This window comes from Lissotriton helveticus, chromosome 6 (assembly GCF_964261635.1).
Source record: "Lissotriton helveticus chromosome 6, aLisHel1.1, whole genome shotgun sequence".
Taxonomy (NCBI): domain Eukaryota; kingdom Metazoa; phylum Chordata; class Amphibia; order Caudata; family Salamandridae; genus Lissotriton; species Lissotriton helveticus.
The window spans coordinates 1,349,168,756-1,349,189,924 of NC_136067.1; the positions used below are offsets into that span (position 1 = coordinate 1,349,168,756).

Below are 21,169 nucleotides of genomic sequence, written 5' to 3' on the forward strand. Positions count from 1 at the left end.
AAAAGAAGCCGGCAGGCAATGTTCGATTCTTTAAAACTATGGCAGAAGGAGGCGTAACGCCGTCGTATTAGGGAAGAGAAATTACTTAGAGTAAAAAATGGTCAGACTATAACTCAGAAGGCTGTAGCATATGATAGGGAACAAACTGAGAAAAATGTTGAATGTATAGATAGGCAGTTTAGGTTGCAGGTGGATAAAAGTTACGCACTTAAACTGAACCAGAGGATGAAATTGAGGACGTATTAGATGTGCGTCCCCCGCCTCCCTATGCTCCCCAGCGACTTTACCCTGCGATACCACTTGTAAATGCCCCCGCCTCGTCCGTTCCACAAGCCACGGCCCCGGCCGTTGCTGCGGCCTCTATGCTTGTGGGGCCAACATACACTCCCGCTTCCCCAGTACCAGCCATGGCTACTTTATTGACCAGTGGCCCGTCTTCTCCCATTATGTCCTCTGTAACGTTAGCTTCACCGGCCTCGGCCTGGCCTTCCCTGTCGGCCACATCGACTCCCACAATGATTGATTCGACCCCCTCCCATGCCTCCGGGACTCTGGGCGCCCGACGGCTCTATAACCGGAATACGGTGGGCTTGAGGGAAAAACAGATGGTGATAGATCAAGCATCCCAATGGGTGCGAAATGCCATTTACACGGTTACAGATATATGGGGGACCATGCAGGATTACGAACCAGTTATGTAGCAATATGCTTTAGAAACTATGGCTAATCGTTTAATTTCCCTATGGGAGCACTGTTTTGCAGATGGCAGAGCCCCACAGGTCCTATATGACATTGTGGACCAGGCACACAAATTTGAATTAGCATTAGAAGATGTATATGGGAATTTGGTGACCATAATGAAGTATCGAGAAAGGTTGTTCACTAAATGCCCGAGTTGGGATACTCAACATATCATGCGGGAAGTGCATCCGATCTATCACCCTGAAATCCCCGAGGTCAGAGATAATGGTAATCAAGTTATTCAGGCCCGTGTTGAAGCCCGATTTCAAGAGCAATGGGTTTATACCCCTTGGAAAAGGAGTTAGGTTCTCTCTAAGCATGGGCGTAAAATCTATTCCGTTCGCGGAATTTTGCGGATTTCCTGCTATTTCGCGGTCCGCGAATCTCGCGAAATTGCAGAAAAATCCGCGAAATCGCGTTCGGGACGGATTTTCAAAAACTGAAGTACATGAAGCACTTACAGGGTTACAGCAGGTGCCCAAGTTGAAGCTAATTTCTTTGTAACCATTTACAAAATCGGTTTGTGTCTAATCTGTTACCCAAAATATCTGCCCAGCTCCAGGCAGCTGAAAGCACTTGGACCACTTCTACTCCTTCTGTTATTTTGAGTATGGCCCAATATTACGAACATAGAGAAAACGAGAATAAAGATAAATCTGACAAGAAGGCGAAGGATCTTAGAACTCGAGTGTTGTTACAGCAAGAAGTCAGAGGGCGGGGTAGAGACGGAGTTGGACGAGGATTGGTTCCAAGAGGGGTGGGAATAGGACGAGGAGGCGGCCCAGCTGTTGCATTGGGAGCAAACAATGTGCTTACTGTAAACAGGAAGGGCATTGGCGAGCTCAGTGTCCTTTCCTTCTAGCACAAAATGGAGCGGTGAGAGGTAGAGGGAGAGGACGAGGAGGAGTTGATCGGGGTGACATGAGAAGAGAGGAAGCGACTCGAGGTGAGGCAGGGGGAAATTGTTTCGATAAGCCTAAAAGGACACAGTACTATAATGAAGATTGTGGAACAGGAGGGCCAGAAGGGTATTACTATGCATAGGACAGCCACGGACAGAGCAGGGGCTGGGTGGCAGTACCCGTCTATAAAAAAGGGCCTTATGTTAAAGGACAATTAATGGGAACTGTTGAGGATTTTCTGGTAGACACGGGTGCAATGAATAGTTCGATTGCTCGTTCACTGGTCCCAGGGGCTGCTCTGTCTGGGCAAAATAATATTTCAGTCGGGTTCTCTGGAATCCCAGTAGTAATCCCCATTTCTAATTCTCTTCCGCTTACCATAAGTCCGGTCACGGTGGAATCCCTATTTTTATTGAGGTCACATTGTGGGGAAAATTTATTGGGATTGGACCTGCTGAAGAAATTGCATGCAAAGATTTATTGTTCTCCGGATGGAGTGTATTTAACTATTCAACCACCTGGTCAGCACACTCGGCAGAGTTTTGCGAAAAATGAACCCCTTCCTCCTGAGTTGGCTGTAATTCTGTCTACATTGTGGGCGACTGGTGATACGGACGTTGGACTTTTGAATATTCCGCCAGTCTCTATTACTTTAAAACCGAATGTTCGTTTGCCCCGTATTCCACAGTACAAGATCTCAGCGGCTGGTGAGAAGGCATTGTTAACGATCATACAGGACCTCATTGACAAAGGTGTAGTGGAAGAAACGGTTTCCAATACTTGTAATAGCCCTAAATTACCAATTTTGAAAAAGGCCCCTACAGGAAGTGGCCCTGATCATGCTGACCCGTATCATTTTGTAATTGACCTGCGTGAAATTAATAAAGTAGTAGTCCCTCAATATCCCGTGGTTTCAGATATTACAACCATTCTTACCATGATTCCCCCAACAGCCAAGTTTTTCTCCGTTATAGACCTGAAGAATGCTTTCTTTAGCATACACCCCGATAGCCGTCAGATTTTCGGATTCTCGTTATCTGGACGCAGCTTTAGATTATGTCACGCCCCTCAAGGCTATACAGAAAGTCCTAGTATTTACAGTCAAGCTTTTAAAGTAATTTTAGACAAATTGATTTTGCCCCCAGGAAACATCCTCCTCCAATACGTGGACGACTCATTGGTAGCATCAGACATGGAGGAAGGTTGTAAGGAAGCTACGGTTAAATTATTGTTGCACTTAGCAGCTAATGGTAATAAAGTGTCTCTTTCGAAGTTTCAATATTGTCGACAGGAGGTGACCTATCTCGGTCATCTACTGTCGAAAGAGGGGAGGAAACTAACTCCTGAACATGTGTCTACTATTTTTAACATGCCTGTCCCTCGTACTCAACGTGAAGTCCGTGCATTTCTAGGCATAACTTCTTACTGTCGCCAGTGGATACCTAATTTTTCCCTTCCTACTAAACCTCTTCTGTATCTAACCACTAAGGATGTGTATGAACCTTTACCTTGGACTGATGAATGTCAGGAGGCTTTTGATTCTTTAAAAACTGCTCTTTGTTCGGCCCCTGTCTTAGGGACTCCTGACTACCGGAAGCCTTTTGTGCTCTATGTACACGAGGTGGACGGTTGTTCCCTTTCTGTGTTAACACAAGGATTTGGTGGTAAGCAAAGGCCTTGTGCTTATTTTTCGGCGGTATTGGATTATGTTGTTTGTTCACTTCCTAGCTGTTTGAGGGCTACTGCCGCAGTGGCGGTGGCCATCCGACAATCGGAAGGACTCGTCCTAAATTCTGACCTCAGAGTGATGGTACCGCTTGCTGTGGACACACTTTTGAATAAAACTAAGACTCAGCACCTTATGAGTGCACGACTTACTGGATATGAATTAACTTTATTTGCTCCCCATATTACCATAAAAAGGTGTGCCACTCTAAACCCAGCCACGTTACTACCCTTCCCTTCGGATGAACCAAACATTGACATACATGATTGTATATTTCGGACTGAGGAAGAGACGAAGGGATGGGTGGACCTCACAGACACGCCCCTATTTGAACCCCAAGGGGAGTTGTATGTCCTGTTTCAAGTTACCAGATGGCACAACAACAGCTGCTTATGCAATCACCACTCTTCGCACTATAGTTGAGACTTCTCGAGTTCCCTATCATTCTGCGCAAGCAGCTGAATTAATAGCACTGCTGCGAGCCTGTGAAATGAGTGAAGGATTGGAGGTAAACATTTATACTGATAGCCAATATGCCTTTGGCGTGGCTCATAGCTTTGGAAAAGTTGTGGGCGGAAAGGGGATTTCTCACCTCACATGGCCAACGAATACAACATGGCCCTTTGATATTAAGGTTGCTAACTGCTTTGACACTGCCCCGGATGGTAGCAATTGTGAAATGTAGTGCACACAAGACAATAGTGGATACTGTAGGAGAAGGGAATGCTTTTGCTGACCGAATAGCGAAGGAGACAGCTAGGTATAAGGTGTCTCCCATGTATGTTAGTTCAGCTAGATGGGTCGAGGAGTCTGATCTATTTGATAATACCATGGAAAGTGTCCGAGAAATACAGAAAGAAGCTACCCCATCTGAACTGTCCCGTTGGGAAAATGAGGTGGAGAGGTTGCATGATAATGGTTGTTGGATCGATTTAAGTGAGAAACAGAGGTGGATGCTTCCCAATGCATTTGTTAATGCTGTGGTAACTATGGCTCATGGAACAGCGCATGTTGGAACAAAGGGTATTTGCGCTTTGTTAGACCCAGTTTGGAATAACCCTAATATTGCCAAGACTGCAATTCATTTAGTTCAACATTGCATGGTTTGCCTACGACATAACCCGGGAGGGCGGGAATCTGTCATTGGTGGAAATTTTGCACCTCCATCCTTACCTTTTGAAGTACTTCAGATGGATTACATACAGCTTGATAGAGTGAATAATTTGAAATACGTTTTGGTGGTGGTTTGTGCTTTTACTAAATGGGTGGAAACCTACCCCACCAAGGAAAACACTGTTCTAGCCACAGCCAAAGCCTTGATTAAGGAGTATTTCACTAGATACGGATTACCTAGAGTGATCTGGTCAGATAACGGGAAACACTTTAATGCAGATCTTATCAAGCATATCTGTAATGGATTACACATCAAACAGAAATTTCATGCTGCTCGGCATCCTCAGTCTGCAGGGTTGGTTGAGAAATATAATGGAAGTTTGAAATTGAAAATGGCAAAAATCCAGGAAAGTACCTGGTTGAAGTGGCCCGACGCGTTGCCCTTAGATTTAATGTCTTTGCGGGTCACCCCCCATTCCCGGTCAGGATTTTCACCCTATGAGGTCATTTTTGGGCGGCCAGCTAATGTTTGGGGCGTTCCACGACCAAGAAATGTTCGAGAAATAGATTATCCAATGATGACAGATTATTTGTATACTTTGACTAAATATCTTCGTTCTATCCATCAACAGGTGTCAGATACGTTGCAGCCCCTGCCGGAGGGTCCCGGACATCGCTTGGAACCTGGTCAATGGGTGTTGGTGAGGAACTATCAACGGAAATCTAGCTTGGAACCGAGGTGGACTGAGCCAGTCCAGATTTTGCTTGCAACCCGGACAGCGGTGAAAGTGAGCGGCCGGAAACGTTGGATACCTGTTTCTCATCTGAAGAAAGTACCTTTTCCGCTTCTTGTTGATCAACTAAATCCAGAAGGAATCCTGACCCAGGTGAGTGAGAGGGCTCCTTGTGTTGTCCCTTTTTCTGACGCCCAAGAGAGTGAGGAAAGGCAAGAGGAAGGACCATCAGGCACGAAAGGGGTCTCATCGTCAACAGTGAAATTGACCCCTGAATCGATTGCCCTGGTTGTTGCACAAGGAGTTCTGGATAATCCAGGCGTCACGGATGCCACTTCATCTGTTTTGTTCGTTGACCAGGAGTTACCTGGTCATGTTCGCTACAACCTGCGGCCCAGAAAACAACGCGGTAACCCCTATGAATACGGCAGGAGATAGGGAGAGACTTGAGTACTAGGGCTTTGCTAGATTAGAACGGGGGTACTGAGCGAGACACTGGACTGAACACGCTGAGAGCTGAACATTGTATTGCTCTGTTCAGAAAGAAAGACTAAGAAGCCGACGAAAGGGCCCAAGTTGCAACTGGATATACAACATTATTGCACGGATTTGTTTTCTCTTTGATGAACGATAGGAGCCTGCCTGTGAGGCTCTAGATGGACACAGGAAAGAAGCACCCTCTGGCAGGTTAGACTGTGTCCCTTAGTGTAGTTTGGACATTTAGTTAGAAAGTATCCCTTTGGTCATTTTATTCCTGAGGAGGAACGTCCCCTTGCTCTTCGATATATGCCTACCTATGTACCTATGTTTTCTTCTTGGACAACACGTGTGAAAGTTGCTTTTGTAATCACTATTGCTGCATTCTTTATTATAATAATGAGTGTGTTTTTATATTTAGAATTTCACCATCCAATGCATACTGTGTTGGGAACTACTACTCCATCACCTGAGCACTATTTTCTTACATTAGCCCCTCAAAAGGAAAGGCACCGTCAGACTTATGTTAAAAATGTATTTGTAGAAATGTTGCGTTAAACGCATAGTGCAACCAATACGACAAATTGTTGGGTTTGTGGTCTGCTGCCCTCAGTGATGCATAGACATGATCTCTTTATTTCATTGCCTTTATCTTATTTGGGAAGTTGTGAGGCCTGGTTTAAATTGCTGTCGATGATGTACCTGCATTATGTGGCGGATTCATCTCGATACTCTGAGCGTGACTATGAAATGATTCTGGCCTATATAGAGGTACACCAGGGTTTTGATGCACAGGGGAATGATGAAGAGGGATCATTAGACCTAAATGCCTGCATGAATTTATATACAGAATATGAGAATGTTACATGGTTGAAGAGTGAAATCCTTGATTTCGCAGAATTTAATTTTACTCAGTGTTTTCAGCAATTCCAGGATCGGAATGTTACTGGTGACAAAGCTATCCCAGTGCCTATATTGAATAACACATCCACCTTTTGTGTACAGGGAACCGGACACATTTCAGCAGGGGACAGTCGTTGTAATTATACATATCGATACGCACTTTTAGCAGCCCTCCGCTAATAACACCTCCAAATGTATATTTCGTGTGTGGTGAAAATGCTTACACATGGCTACCTCGGGGATGGATGGGTCGGTGTTATTTGTCCTTTTTGTATCCACCGGTTTATATAGCGCCCTCCAATTATCATAAAGATCATAAGTTAGACGGACAAAGTTTGCCTGTAATACGAGATTAACGGGAATTGGAAACATCTGAAATAGATCAAACTGATACTCCTGAACAACACTTCATTGACATTGTCAAGGGCGTATTTCCTATCTGCGGGCCCATCATGACTAGTAAAGAAGTGAGGCGCCTAGCCAGGGTAGTCGAGAGAGTTATAAATTCCACTGCTGGTATATTAACTAATCTGATGGTAGAGCTTCAGGCTACGAGGCTTGTCTCTCTTCAAAATCGTATGGTGCTAGACGTTATCTTAGCAGATCGATGAGGAGCCTTCCGCGTGATTGGCAGCTCCTGTTGTGTGTATATCCCTGACTACGCCCCCTCGGTCCATTTGGCTATTCAAAAATTGCATCGTTTAGCTTCTGAAATTCATGCTGACACTGGTACCTGGTCCCTTTCTGGGTGGTTTTGGGGTCTATTGTCTGCCTGGGGTTGGAAGATCCTGATGGTATTAGCTGATATAGCAGGTGTCATCTTTACCTGTTGTCTCTGCATGCATTGTGGACCTGCTTGTTGTTCTTATTGCACATCCAAATTGGCCTCCACTGTGACAGAGCCCTCCCTGCTGGGCAGCATCAAAGAGAAGAAACTGAAAGTTAATGGTGACAAATAAGTGAAACAATGAACAAGTCATTAAGAAACAAAAGAAAATTAACTGCAAGGTGTAGATTTTAGCGTCGGGTGTCGTGTGAACCTCTGCAATCTGCCAAGTGCTTTGAGTTTTTATGTTTGGGGTATTTGTTGACAATATATATTTCAGAGCGGTTGTGATGTATTTTCTCTGTGCACTTGTATAATCAGAGATTGCTGTGCATCATCTATGGTGTGTCATATGCTTTATTACTGGTGTCATAGGGACTTCAGTGCAACAGCATTCCAGTTGGAGTAGCAAGACCCTCCCTGTGAATACTTATCTCGTCATCTATAACTTGTTCAAACACTCGAGGCTTACTCTCATGAAGAGGTAGTAAGATGGAAACTCAGAAACTGTTGTAAGAAGTAAATACACCTAATAAAGTCAAGTGAGAGCTTTTACTATTACAAATAACTGGTTTTCAGTTACAGGTAAGTAACTTATCTGAATGAATATTAAACACAACGCAAAACACACCAAACTCCAATAGGGTTTGTAATCCTTTTTAAGATGCTACAATCAAGATGATTTGGGATCCTGTAAGGCAAGAAAGTGCAAGTACTCTCCCTTCTCTACAAAGTTGCAGATTGGATATTTTTTCCAAACACAAAGGGATATATTTACAACAAAATGTTGCAGCGCTGTGCTCCGACATTTCCCAAACACAGGAATGCGTTGTATTTACTACAATACGGCGCATCCTTGTGTTTTGCCTAGGGCTGGTGCTAAAATTAGCTGCCTAGCGCCAACGCAGGCTCCCATGTGCCTGAGTTGCAGAGAATGATTGTTAATGTGCGCGAATGTGTCCCTTCCTTCACATAAACAATTCATAATGGCTATGTGTTACTTCTATGTGTGTTGCAGAAAGCCGCACACAAAGACGTTGCAAATCATCATTATTTAATGAATGTTTGTTTGCAGGAAGGGACACCATACTGCACATAAACATCTTGCACATAAGCAATCATGAATGGCGTTTTGGTCTTTCTCAGTGTGCTGCAAAAGTAAAAACGAGGAAAAATAGAAGCATTTCTCCTAGTTGCGCCATTCTAACGCCTGCTATTGCATGGCACTAGTTTTTGGCACTGCCTCAGATTTACAGATCCTTGTAAATCTGGGGCAGCATCAAAAAGCAGTGGGTGTTGCCGTGGAATGCCCACAGCAACACCCATTGCATGCCCCTTTCAGGCAGATACTTGCGTGAAAGGTTACCATATTGATAAAGCGGCAAAAGCCACAAAAAGCAGCTTTACGCTACTATGTAAATATGGAGCAGGGCATTGCGCCAGAGGAACATCGTTAACAGTGACATTCGTGTGGTGCAATGCCCTTGTAAATATGCCCCAAAGGGGGCTAGACAGACTACTGAAAATGGATCAATTGTGTTAATATAGATCTACCTTTAGTTTTAGTTTCTCAGCGGCCCTGGATACAAGGGAAAGGGAGCTTGTTGTCTTTGAGTCCATACAGAAAAGAACATACCACCATTCCCTATGACTGTAACTCGGAGTCAGTTAAAACAAGCATTTGCAATAAAATCGGTCTCCCCTTTGGGGCCTTATATGTATTTATCTATGCAGCATATTAGCTTGGGTGCTGAAACATTTACTGTTCTTAGCATGATAACCCTTCACTGCCCTTGATACAACTGTGGCGGGAGCCAAAACGAGTGGGAAGAGCACTAAGGAGGAAAGATGATAGCCTACAACTGCACTAATCTAGAGTGTTAGTTAGCAACTAAAACTTAATTGAGGGCACTATAGCACTAAAAGAAATATTAAAGTATAAAACTTCGATTGCAAAGGGTCCTGCCTAGCTTAATGAGTGTGTGTTATACCGAATGAAGGGGTTAGGTCACCCCTGCCAAAGTTACTGGGTGCAGATATTTACATCTGAGAGCGCTGATTGGGCAAGCCTCACACACGTGGAGTGGTGTGGCTCACTGGTTAGAGGCGGCAGACCCAGAAGCAGAGGACCGCCCGGGACCAGGGTTCAATGCCCGACGCGGCAGGGTCGTGGACCAGGGTCAGCGTACTCGATAATTCTCGCTTCGGTGCCTACTCTAACCAGGGATCACACTCGGCAAATCTGGGCATTAGCTTGCCTCATCTCCACAACGGCCCCCCACATACACCGGGGATGCCTGGTTTCACCTTGGAGATACCCAGCAGGGATCATCTCACAGGGAAAGCCAGGACGGGTTCCCCAGTGGTCTACAGCGCTGGGACGCCCCATTGCTGGGGTAGCCATGCGCTTTACAAGACAACATAACATAACATGTGTGCTGGTTGTATGTAGGAGTCAGAGATGTCTCACTGTTGCAATGCTGTATAAAAATGGCCTAAGTGTTCCCATTAGTTCAGATAAGGATATGAATGGAGCCTCGCTTCATGCACAAGGAAAGGGTGGGTTGAGAGAAACGTTGCTTGTAGGGTGGGGGAGCACTTACTTTGAACCTCTGTGGGCTCCGGTGGTGGACTAACAAAAAATAATATTAAGCCGGTCAGTATGCCAACATGTAATTTTAAACAGTTTGCAGTTAATCTTTTACTCCACTTTCACTTATTTTTTATGTCTGCACTTTAAAGTGGTTGAGTTCTTTCAACAAGACTTTGAACACACAGTACCCTGCCACGCACAGAGTTTTACTGTCCTTTAGTGCTAAACGGGGAGGCGGATGAGATGTCCACCTAGATAAATAAGATTACGGAAGGAGGAAGTTTGGCTTATTGCAAACACATCCCTTGCTGAATTAAAAAACACGAGCCACCCTGACTGGGCCAGGTAAAGTTACTGGAGCACTTACATGCGTTTCAGCTGTCAACATATGATGGGACATAGTCTGGAATCGGTGGCTTGGGAAGGAAGGCACATACACCACATATCTAACCCCCAGCGGGTTGAAAGGGGAATGGTCCATGTTGAGTGTAAGGGAGGGCTGATATACAAAGACAAATGAAGTACTTGGGGACTTAGGCTATACGCCTTTGTGAGTCATGCCCCCCAATCCTGTGTCGTGGAGAGGGGGGGAGGGGGGAAAAGTGTAGGCACAAATGATCAGGCTTAGTGCCTTGGTGATACTTGCTGTATCGTCCCTTCAGTGCCCTAATAAATATATGCATTCTCTCGGATACAGGAAAGACATAGCCAGCAAAGACCTGGCGTCTGTGTACTCAAAGCCGCTCTGTCCACACTTCCCAGTGATCACTGCCAGCTGGACTCTCCAAAAGAGAGTGAATGGAGTTCTCCAGGCACACCCATCCATTCCAGTGTTTTTCAACCAGGTCTCCACTCCTCACCTATCCTCCAGTTTGGGATTCCTTTGTTACCTTCAGATCAGGGCCCAGCCCAGCCCTGCGGCCCTAACAGTCCTTGATGCATTTTGTTTTTATTTGTTGCGCAAAGACTACTGCCGAAAGTAAAATGGAAACCGGAAAGGAGTCACTTGCACTGTTCGCTTTCCCTTGCTACCCATCGAAGCAGGCTGTTCACGTGAGCGCCCCATTTTCACCAGTATAGGGAGCAGCTGCCAAAGACACGCTAGTGACATCAGCAGCCTGGAAGAGGGGCTTGATGCACTTCTAGTGCTGGAAGAAATGAAAGTAACTGTAACAATAAATGATCTTCTTCTAAAGTCCCAGTTGGAATTCATTATTTAAAACATCACCAGGACGTATATGGCAACATTTGGGAAAGCACAGAATGGAAATGAATGTAAGTGATCATTTTATTTGCTTGTTCATTTATAATGGAGTAGGCATTACATTCCCAGCAGAAGCTTGCTGATTTGCGCCTGACATGGCTCTACAGGCGTAAGCCTGCTGAAGATGAGACCCGGCGCCCAACACAGGAGGCTCGGGAGAAAAGATCACAGAAAGGGGGCCAGGCTGCCTGTGGGAGGAGAAGCATTCACTGCGCATGTGGAAGATAGCCGTCAGCAGGAGCAAACAAAGAGTGAAAATTCACCCTGCAAATCCCACGACAAACAAGCATTTGCAATTATGACCTATTGCTTTGGAAAATGGGAGTGCGGGTGTCTAAGAAGGCACAAACGGGAAAGGGGGGGTGGTGGGGGGGGCAAGAAGTCACAGACACCAGGAGGGGGAGGGGGGGGACCCATAGTAGAAAATAATGTTGAAGTAAAGGGGCCAATAGCCAGGGAAGGATACAATTGACAACATGGCCATCGGGAGGAGGGACTAACAGGCCTAAAACAAATCAGAAGGCAGCACTTATGATGTAAGACAATCAAAAAGATGGGCGGAGAGTGGGCGGAGCTTCCAGAAAGCTTCCACGCTATAGTGTATACTGCATACCTCGCAAAGCGAGCAATGCATGCGCTGCAATGCTAGGCGAGACCTAAAAAGGACACTTCTGATTAGCAAAAGAAACTGGTCTTCAAAACACAATTTCAGTGTGCTGTGGTGGGGAAATCTATGTATCTGGTGGTCAACCTGAAAACACCAATCACTGTTTTGCGAGAGACTAGTGACAGATCTAGCTAATCGCCAAAGCCAGTTTTCCAAAATACAGGTAAATCTCCAAACAAAATCCCATTCAACCGATCAGTCTGAATAATTCCCTAAATCATGAAGGAAATTATAGCACTTCCCGACTCCGTCTAAATAAATGCTATGATGCCATACACATGGATTGCTGGTACTGGGAATGGGCTAACTACCTGAAGTACGTATCCAGAGGGTGATGACATTCAGATGCCCATATCCTAAAAAGGAATAGGTGCAGTTTCTATAGCACTGACACCCATGACACCTACAGCACCTGCTGGAACCACTGGCTCCCACCAACAATAGGTAAAATCCTAAAATTTAAAACCACAGCATCTTCGAAATTTTCCACGGCAGAGGGATGGTTCAATTGTTTCCTTTATCAAGGTTACAACCTCTAGCCTAAAGAATGTGTCAGATCAATGTACTCAATAACCTGCCAAACTTGCTTTGTGGAGGAGATGTTGTGTCCTGCTTGCCCCCACCCTGCTACCCCCATTAGTCAGTTTGGACTCTGGATGTAGATAGCAAAGAGACAGGGGGAAGCTAAAAGCATGGGCTCATGTTCTGTTCCACAGATGAAAGAGAAGAGTCTATGTGCTGTTGACAGAACTGATTTATTGTAATCTGAGCCTACCAAAACGGACTAGAAAGGTTGGTAGTCTGACCTCCAATTACGCAGCTAGAATTCTAGCATCTTCAGAGGCCCCCACCTCCGCCTTCCAGCAGGCCTTATCACACTCTTCCCACTGAGACAACAGTGCCTTCCATGACACACGTCTCCTAGAGAGCGTCGCCTTTCCCTAGGTGTTAGGGAGCCCAGTCCCAAGTGTGGCTGGTTGCTTATGAAGTCATCAAAGTACTCCATTTACAATTAACTAAATAGGACACTGAATAAGCACCAGAGCATAGTCAACATCACAATCTATGATTCCTTTTGACACATCCCCCATACCCTGCATAATGCCCCACTATCTGTGCCAGAAGGCTATGTGTATACTCAATGTGTACATCACTCCAATTCCATCACTGGAGAACAGGTATACCTGTTTCCGACAGAGCAGTGCACAACTTCAGTCAATCACAGGTGCACTCGTTCAGAATTTAGTCAAAGGCATATAAGAGCTGAGTTTAGTTCGTGGTGCAATGGCATGGAGTGCCTTAGTGACTAAATTGTGACACTCAGGCACAGCTGTAATTAATCCCAAAGAGCGATTAAGTGTCTTAAGCACTCTAATGCAACCATGGAGAGTGCCTAGATGTGAAGATTGTAAGTGCTAGTATTGTTGTGTTCTGGCACAGCTTGGGTTAATGCTACAATACTAAGTTAGGAAATTGGCATCCAACTGTTGAGTTCTGAATTGTGGGCAGGAAAATAGCTTTCAGTGGTCAGATGCCCAGAAGCCTGAGGGGCTCACTGAATCACGATTATTACCGTATTTTACCTCAACTATTAGTCAGGCGGGGTTATTTTCCTTGTTTGCACTAAGGCCCATTGTACCCTTGATAAACACCAGTGGTTGTGGGCAGAATGTATTTTTGCAACTGTGGGGAAGATTGTGCACTGGCATGGTTGCTCAGGCACAATAATATCTGATTGATTTTGGCCTGTTGTTGAGATTTTTCAATGTTGTTGAGATTGTTGAGGAGTCCAGAAAGGATGCAGGTAATGTCACCGGCTGTTGATTTGCAGGAACTAGGATTTTGCAGGAGCCTGGATTGCTTGCGGAGGTTTAAGGAATCTAAAGCCAAGAAAGTGGCACAGGATAGTTTATACAGAACCGCACCCAAGTGGATTCTCAGAATATCTTGACTTCATCTGCAACTCCTGTGAAAAGTGCAGTTCCCACTAGATTCATGCAGAGGACCCTGAAAGAACACTAAGGCTGCTGGTTTAGCTTTCAGGGTTTAAGCCTGAATGTTTTGGATTTGGGGTCTACCAGGGTTAAGGTAGAGGAAATTGGCAGAGGGTTGGGAGGTTTTGGTAAAATAACTTACAGTACATGAAGAGCCAATGTCCATCAGGGATACCACAGTTTTCTCTGCTTTTGTTTATTCTGGGGTTTGAGGGTCTAATATTGTTGTGGCCTGTTGTTGCTGAGTTCTTCTAGGGGGTATTTGGGGTGCACAGAGAGCAGGACTACTAGCCAAATACTATTTCTATTCAGAGCAGCTGGGCTGCAATGGTCTCAGAGCTTCAGTGCAGGATCCACCATTTGATTCGTCCTTCATGCATTTTTCAGTCAATGGGGCCTCTCTCATGCTCACAGGACCAGACAGCTGCTGTCTTCTCTAAGGTACTACTGATAAAATCTCCCAGATAGGCACGGCAGCAGAGATTCTGCAGATCCTAGGCTTGGTGTCAGGCTTGCAACACAAATACACTGTATTCTCAGCTGATCAAGCGGTGCATTCTGCTAGTGTTTCAGAGCTTCTATATGAATGAAAAGATCTGACAGAGCACGGCCCTTTCTTATCCAGCTATGGGTGCACTGAACATGAGAAAGGGTTAGAAGATGGTCTATGTTTAAATTCCTCAACTCTAACTATTGGATACAAAGCCTATCTTCCGACCTTTTCTGTACCACAGGGTTCAGTCACCAACTGGTCAGGCAGATTGCATTTAAGGAGAAATATCTTCAATGTCCAGCCTCATCCTGGTACAGGGGAAGAGAGAAGCCACTGATTGCCACAGGGATGTGTATCAAGGAGGGCAGAGTGTAAACATCCCAATGAGTTGTTTTTAAGTTGAGCCTATGCAGCGTATGCTCTGCCCTGAGAGGCATGCTGAATTGAGGTAGGGACTTTAATCTCTACCCACTCTCTGCCCACATTTTCCATCGGCTTGTGCCAGTGTCCACTGTAAACTGTGCTGTTCATTGGTCAAAAGGCTTAGGAGTCCTTCCTTAGTACCACTGTGTCTCAATTTGCAACCTCCCGTGGCGACACCCCCTGTTACATGTGTTGTCACTCAGTAGGCTTTAATTACATCTTCAAGCACTATTTTCTCAAATAGCATTGTCCTGCCTGCTGTTGCAGGCAGGACACACTCTCTCCTAACGCTTTTTTTTATTTTTATAGCACGCATTTGCAATGCAATAGGTCTTTCATTTGTGAGAGTTTAAGCTATTGGCATTGTAAATGACGATGCCTTATATTATCGGATTCCATGAAATCACACAGGTACAGAGCAACCCCAGAGGGAGAGATAGAGTATTGGCCCTTAGAAGATAAGAAACTCAATGGATTTTGAAGTTACAAGCAGTGGAAAGGGGCTTGAACATTGACAAAGAGCTACATGTGTTCCTTTCAGAATAAATCATGATCCTCTGCTTTAGACCACTAGTACTGTATACACATTACAAAATGTTACATCCGCAAGAATAACTGCTGGTACAAATGTACACCCAACCTATAAATATAACACATTAATTTACGTAGAAATAATAATAATCTTGCATGATCAATATGTGTATAGGTCTGTTTCGAGGCCATGTCTGTATTATAACACAGTTTTCTCTTTACTACAACATGAGTCTCCTATCACAAGTAATACTCTTGCTCATCTCCCCACATTTATGTTTTTATGGTTTCACTATTACACAATCATACTCTGTACTGATTGTCTGTATGTTTTCATTTGTCTTACTTGTAGATAATACTATACTCTGTATCTATCTGTAATCAATGACTGAGAAGAATATTTAAGTATAGGTATCATGTATTTACTATATGTGTACAGTGATGCATAATACCTGACCACTAAGTTTGAAGGGACACAACTCTCTTCTGGTTTACCCTCCTTGGTTCTTATGAGCATTTCATCTACATCTTACTCTCCTATCCTTTCCATACTCTTTCTCGTCATACTATATTACTGGGACGCTTTTGACCCATCTAAGCTGGCCGCCATTTTTGGGCTTTACTATGACTGCGATCCTTTAACAATACATTTCGACGGACAGTTAGTCAGTTTTTAATTGGTATTGTTTACGGGACGCCCAGAATGGTAACTTGAATAAATTTGGCAGTCTCTGCACGCTCCGGTTGCAGCAAATACGAGAAAAAAATTGAGGAAGGGTCTCCCAAGTTGCAGGTTAATTGCTCGCATCCTTGCGTCTTTGCAGACTCTAAGACAGACTGTCATCTTGCCCATGTAGGGGCAATGAATTAACTCACTGGGGCGTGGATATTTGCTTGAAAACTTAATATCACTCACAAGACTTTGTTTTCTTAACTTCACATGGACTTGCCACAGTCCGAATTCAACAACTTATTTTCTATTGAGGCAAGGATTTCTTGCAACACGATTTCTCTCGAGAAATCATGAAGTAATTTAACCACCTACGTGAAAGTGGCATGTTTTGGTCCCTTGTTAGTGGACCATTAGTTTGCTAAACAACATTGCCTTTTGTTAAACAGAGCATTCGTTTACTACCCTCTGGTCTAATACTGTGCTATTCTCTTCTTTTTTTCTTCAGCATAAGAAGCAAAATAGTATAAATGTTTGAATTACTTTCTATCTCCATTTGAAATCCTCAATACTATTGAAATAAAAGCTACACTACTTTTACTAGTTTAAAATGTAGGGTGTAAATTACAATTGACAAGCATTTAAAATCCATGCTCTCTATTAAACTTTCTACTATAATTTTACTTATCACTTTCAGTTCTCACAAATATATAACAACAAGATTTGACATCCAGAGGCGCTCCAGACGGCTGTTTCTAGCATCACGTTTTATAATCCATACATTACCGGACTCCCCTTTATGGATACTGATAAAGGTTAGCCTCCTAATCAGGTCACATAACAATTTTGAGACTGAGCACGGACGGCGTCTTCTTCACTGCCGGTTTTTCCCTTCTTCCTACTCTCACACTCTTGACTGGCATCTCTCAGCCAAATATGTGAAGTTATTGGCTTTTCTGGAATTACTCTATCTGCATGATGTTCACATTATCTTTTAATATCGTTTAATTTTAAAATCTTTTTCGGGTTGTTGGGTTACAATCTACTTGCTGAAATTCTCTTTTTTACCTTTGATACCACTTAGTGTATATACACCGCCACAAACCTTCTTCTTCAACTTGCTAACCTCATGCACATCTCTGGTGTATGTTGGGTATCTATATCATCATCTAGGAAATGTTAATCTAACATATGTTTTTTTATTTACTATTCACACAGCCTTGAAAAAGTCACTGTAGTGACAAAACACGTGTCGGCTGTTGGGTGATTCACCGAAAATTGGCTGTGGTCATTTCATTGAAAATTGATGTACTGCTCAGGACTTGGAAATGCAACAATTTAAAGTGTTTAGTCTTGTAAAAGAAGTTTTGATTGAAAAAAAATTACAATTGACAAATTGATATTATTAAGTTCAATAAATCATTGAACATGAATGACTTCTCCTAGTATCTGTGTTACTTGTGAAAAGATAAAATGTGTTTAGTAAATCTGCTTAAACTATACATTTCTAAATTAGCAACAAATATTTGGAATGCCGGAGTATATCTTGTTTATTATATGATAAAAAGAGGACAATGTCCATCGTGTACTCACACCTAAGGTAGTGGGGTGTGTTATTACCCTGAGTGGCACCATGATTTTTCATAGTTGTTCTTGACTTGTGCATTATTACTAATGTGCCCACAAAATCCATCCATATTATGAGGTGCGACTTTTCTCTCCACCACAACCTTCCAGTTGTTTTGTAAAACTTTATATTTATCTGCTTTAAAAACATCACATGGCCAAAAGGCATTGTCATTTCCAATGCCAATAGCTCAAATTCTCATAAATGCTAGACTTATTGCATTGCAAATGCTTGTTTATCTTTAGACAGATCTCGAGACAGAGCTGCCCCAATCAGCTTCACTGGGCCTGGGCTGGCCTTTCTTCTAAAGCAGAGCTCTTGCCTTTCCGAATACAAAGGTGGGTTGTTCCCCTGCTTCCATATGGGATACACAGCTTTGCAAGGGGAAACATTTGTCCTCGAAGGAAAAGGAAAGGAGGGAAATTGCCTTCTGCTGTAGTCGCTGTGTCCTTGTGGAGGACAAATAGTCCTAGCACACCTATACACTCATCATACTCACGCAGCATGCCATAACCCGCTGCGTCTACATCAGGGAAGTGAAGCAAGCCAGACTTTGGGAACAAATAGATTTTGAATGGTAAAGTTGAAAAAAAAACACTACCTTCAACTGTAGATTCAGGCACCACGACCATCAGTTTCCCTGTGGTCTAGACTAGGACAAAAATAAATGTAGAACCTCTTCACTATACACATAGGTGTTAGGTTGAGTGAGAGAACAGCGCATAGCAAACAGACCTGACCAGAAAAGAAATAAGAGGCAGGCGGAAACAATTATCATTTATCTCTACTGGTAGGTAAGGTATGTGTCTATGTAATGAACACAAAACATAAGAAGGAGGGGTGACCCCTTTGAGTAGTACCCTCGCACGATATCTAGAAAACACCGGCGGCAGAGGATAGTAAAGACATGGAGATAGTAAGAAATTATAGATAGGGAAATTATGAAGATGGGATATGTGACACAGGCCTTGTGCAAATTTATGGAATGTGTCAAATTCTTGTTGTGAAAAATCTGCTCTCTTTCTCAATTAACAACTTTAGTGTCACTAGTTATATGTGGGTGAAGTCAGCTATACCCATACATTGGGGACATTTTTAATGGCAAAGACTGAGCTCATATATGAAAAATAAATGACTTGCGGAATGCAATGAATTTCAGTCTATTATAATTGTTTTGCTAATGCTCACTCTGCCTCCCCATACTTCTAATAGTTGCATTTAGAAGCAAGGGTACCGCCTGAAAACACTTTATCCGGACCTACATCTAAGACTTTGGAACCTGGGGCCATAGTGCTCATGGCCAAGGTCGTGTAGATGCGAGGGGTGGGTTTCTGGCTTTGGAATGGTTGCGCCGCTCCACCTTTTAACTGCTGTGCTTTATTTGACTTCAGTGCCAGAGTCAGTGTCACTTTTATAGTGAGTGAGTTTGTCTGAGTTGTTTGCCTCTTTTTCCCTATTGAATTTCATATTATTCTATGGTGCACCTCCTACTGTTTCAGCTAAATTTCAAGACACTGCTTTCTTCTCTTTATTATATTAGAAATGGCGAGCCCTGGAAATAAAAATCTGGACGAAAAAGGACATGATCGCACGTGTTGAACAAAAATAATGCATTGGCAGACTGACAGCAGTCGGACTACGGAACTGTGATGTTTGTATGTGTTCCAGTAACAGCAGAAGAGTCACATCGAAGAGAGGGAAAGGGATTTGTCTTCCTTTCCAGCCAATAAATAAGAGCTGTTTTAATATTCCCTCATCCATCTCAGTGTTTTCTATTACTTTCACTGCTTCCTTTCATTTGTCAGACAACAAAGGGAGGAACCTAGTGTTTCCCGGAGATTTTGCTGCTGTGGCGGCCTTCGTTACAGTCACAGCTTCCTGCTGAGCACCACGGGGTGTACCCGCAACCGCACTCTTTATGGCGATTGTCTGCACCATTTCAGATCTCAATGTTTGGAAGAATAAACACAAATTAAGCTGATAAGGAAGCTAGCAGTGGGATGATTAGAGTAAGCTCCACCCCGAGGGGAAATGCCTGTCTGGCGGATTTACTTGGGTGTTTCTGGCCGTTCCTTCACTCCTGTAGCTCTTAAAACTCACGGTGCATCCGTCATCATTGGTGGCTGCGGATGAAACACGCTCTGGGTGTGAGGTTGGGGACGGGAGCAGTCCTTTACCGCCACCCGCGTGCCAAACGCAATCAGCGGCGCGCGGGACAGGAGATGAGAGTGATATGTTATTTCCTCCAGGTCCTTTCAATGTGAAGGTCAAACTGCGTTTATAGCTTGATTTTAGCTTTCCAGAGGGTCTGCGACTGCGGCCTAAGCGAGAATTGGCTGGATTCAGTAGGGTGGGGAAGCTGGAGAAGGTTGAGCACAGAGAGTCAGTAAAGGAAGTGATGCTTGAAAAAGCGGAAGGAAGGGGGAGGGGATCCAGGAAGAACTGTCATGTAAATGGAGCGTGATGTTCTACGTTAAGGGGCATAGGGCCAGATGTAGGAGGCCAAATACCGGTCGGTAACGGCCGATTTCCGCCGTCACCGACCGGTATTTGGAGTTACAGATGTAGGGGGCCTTAAATTTACCGATTCTGTAAATTACCGAATAGGTAAATTTACCGAATCGCAAATTTGTGATGCAGGTGGCACTGAAAACCGTGCCACCGGCCCTTAAGAATTCGTTATTTACCATGACATACTATGTCATGGTAAATAACGAATTCCTGTGTACATGCACATCTGTGCATGTACACGTGTGCCATGTGGCACATGGCACACAAGCCAGAATCAGGGGTGCAACAGGGTGTCAAAGTGACACCCTGTCCCCCTTGCAAATTTGGTAATTTTACCGAATCGGTATTTACCGATTCGGTAATTAACATTGATTCCTATGGGCCTCAAGGCCCATAAAAAATCAATGGCAATTACCGAATCGGTAAATACCGATTCGGTAATTACCGAATCATACAGATTCGGTAAAAATTACCGATTTTTTTCCTACATCTGATTTACCAAATCTAGAATACCGAATTGGTAAAATTCGGTATTCTAGAGTCAGTAAATCAGATTTACCTACATCGGGCCCATAGTTATGAAGCTTTCCCCCAGCGCAGCACGGCGCCTTGCTGGGCTGCAGGAAAGGAAAAGGGCAGGTAAGCGCCGCATTTAACATAATACAACAAATTCCTGTCCTTTCCTTGTGCTAGCACCTTTTGGGCCGTTTAGCACCAACGCATGGTGCATTTGGGCCTGCTTGCAGACAGGATTGTTTTTGTGCAGGAAGGGACACCTGCCTGCACAAAAACAATTGTTAAATGTTTTTTCCTCTTTCTATGTGTGCTACAGAAACAATACAAAAAAACGAGGATAAATAAATACAGTTCTCCTTGTTACGCCTCCCCTGGGGAGGTGTCAAATTCTGACACACCCCCAAGTTCACCAGTGTTGGTAAATCTGGGAGTGAGCCAAAATCCATTGGTAGATGCAT

General features: G+C 43.9%; 1 protein-coding gene across 1 annotated transcript in view; it reads left to right on the top strand.

Moving 5' to 3' along the window:
* The window catches only part of LOC144761733 (uncharacterized), a 503,102-nt gene extending 483,848 nt beyond the window's left edge, over positions 1–19,254 (top strand). Inside the window, exon 5 of the transcript XR_013595874.1 lies at positions 19,225–19,254. The gene's annotated coding sequence lies outside the window, so the exon portion shown is untranslated. The remainder of the gene's footprint in view (positions 1–19,224) is intronic.
* Positions 19,255–21,169: the final 1,915 nt, after the last annotated feature.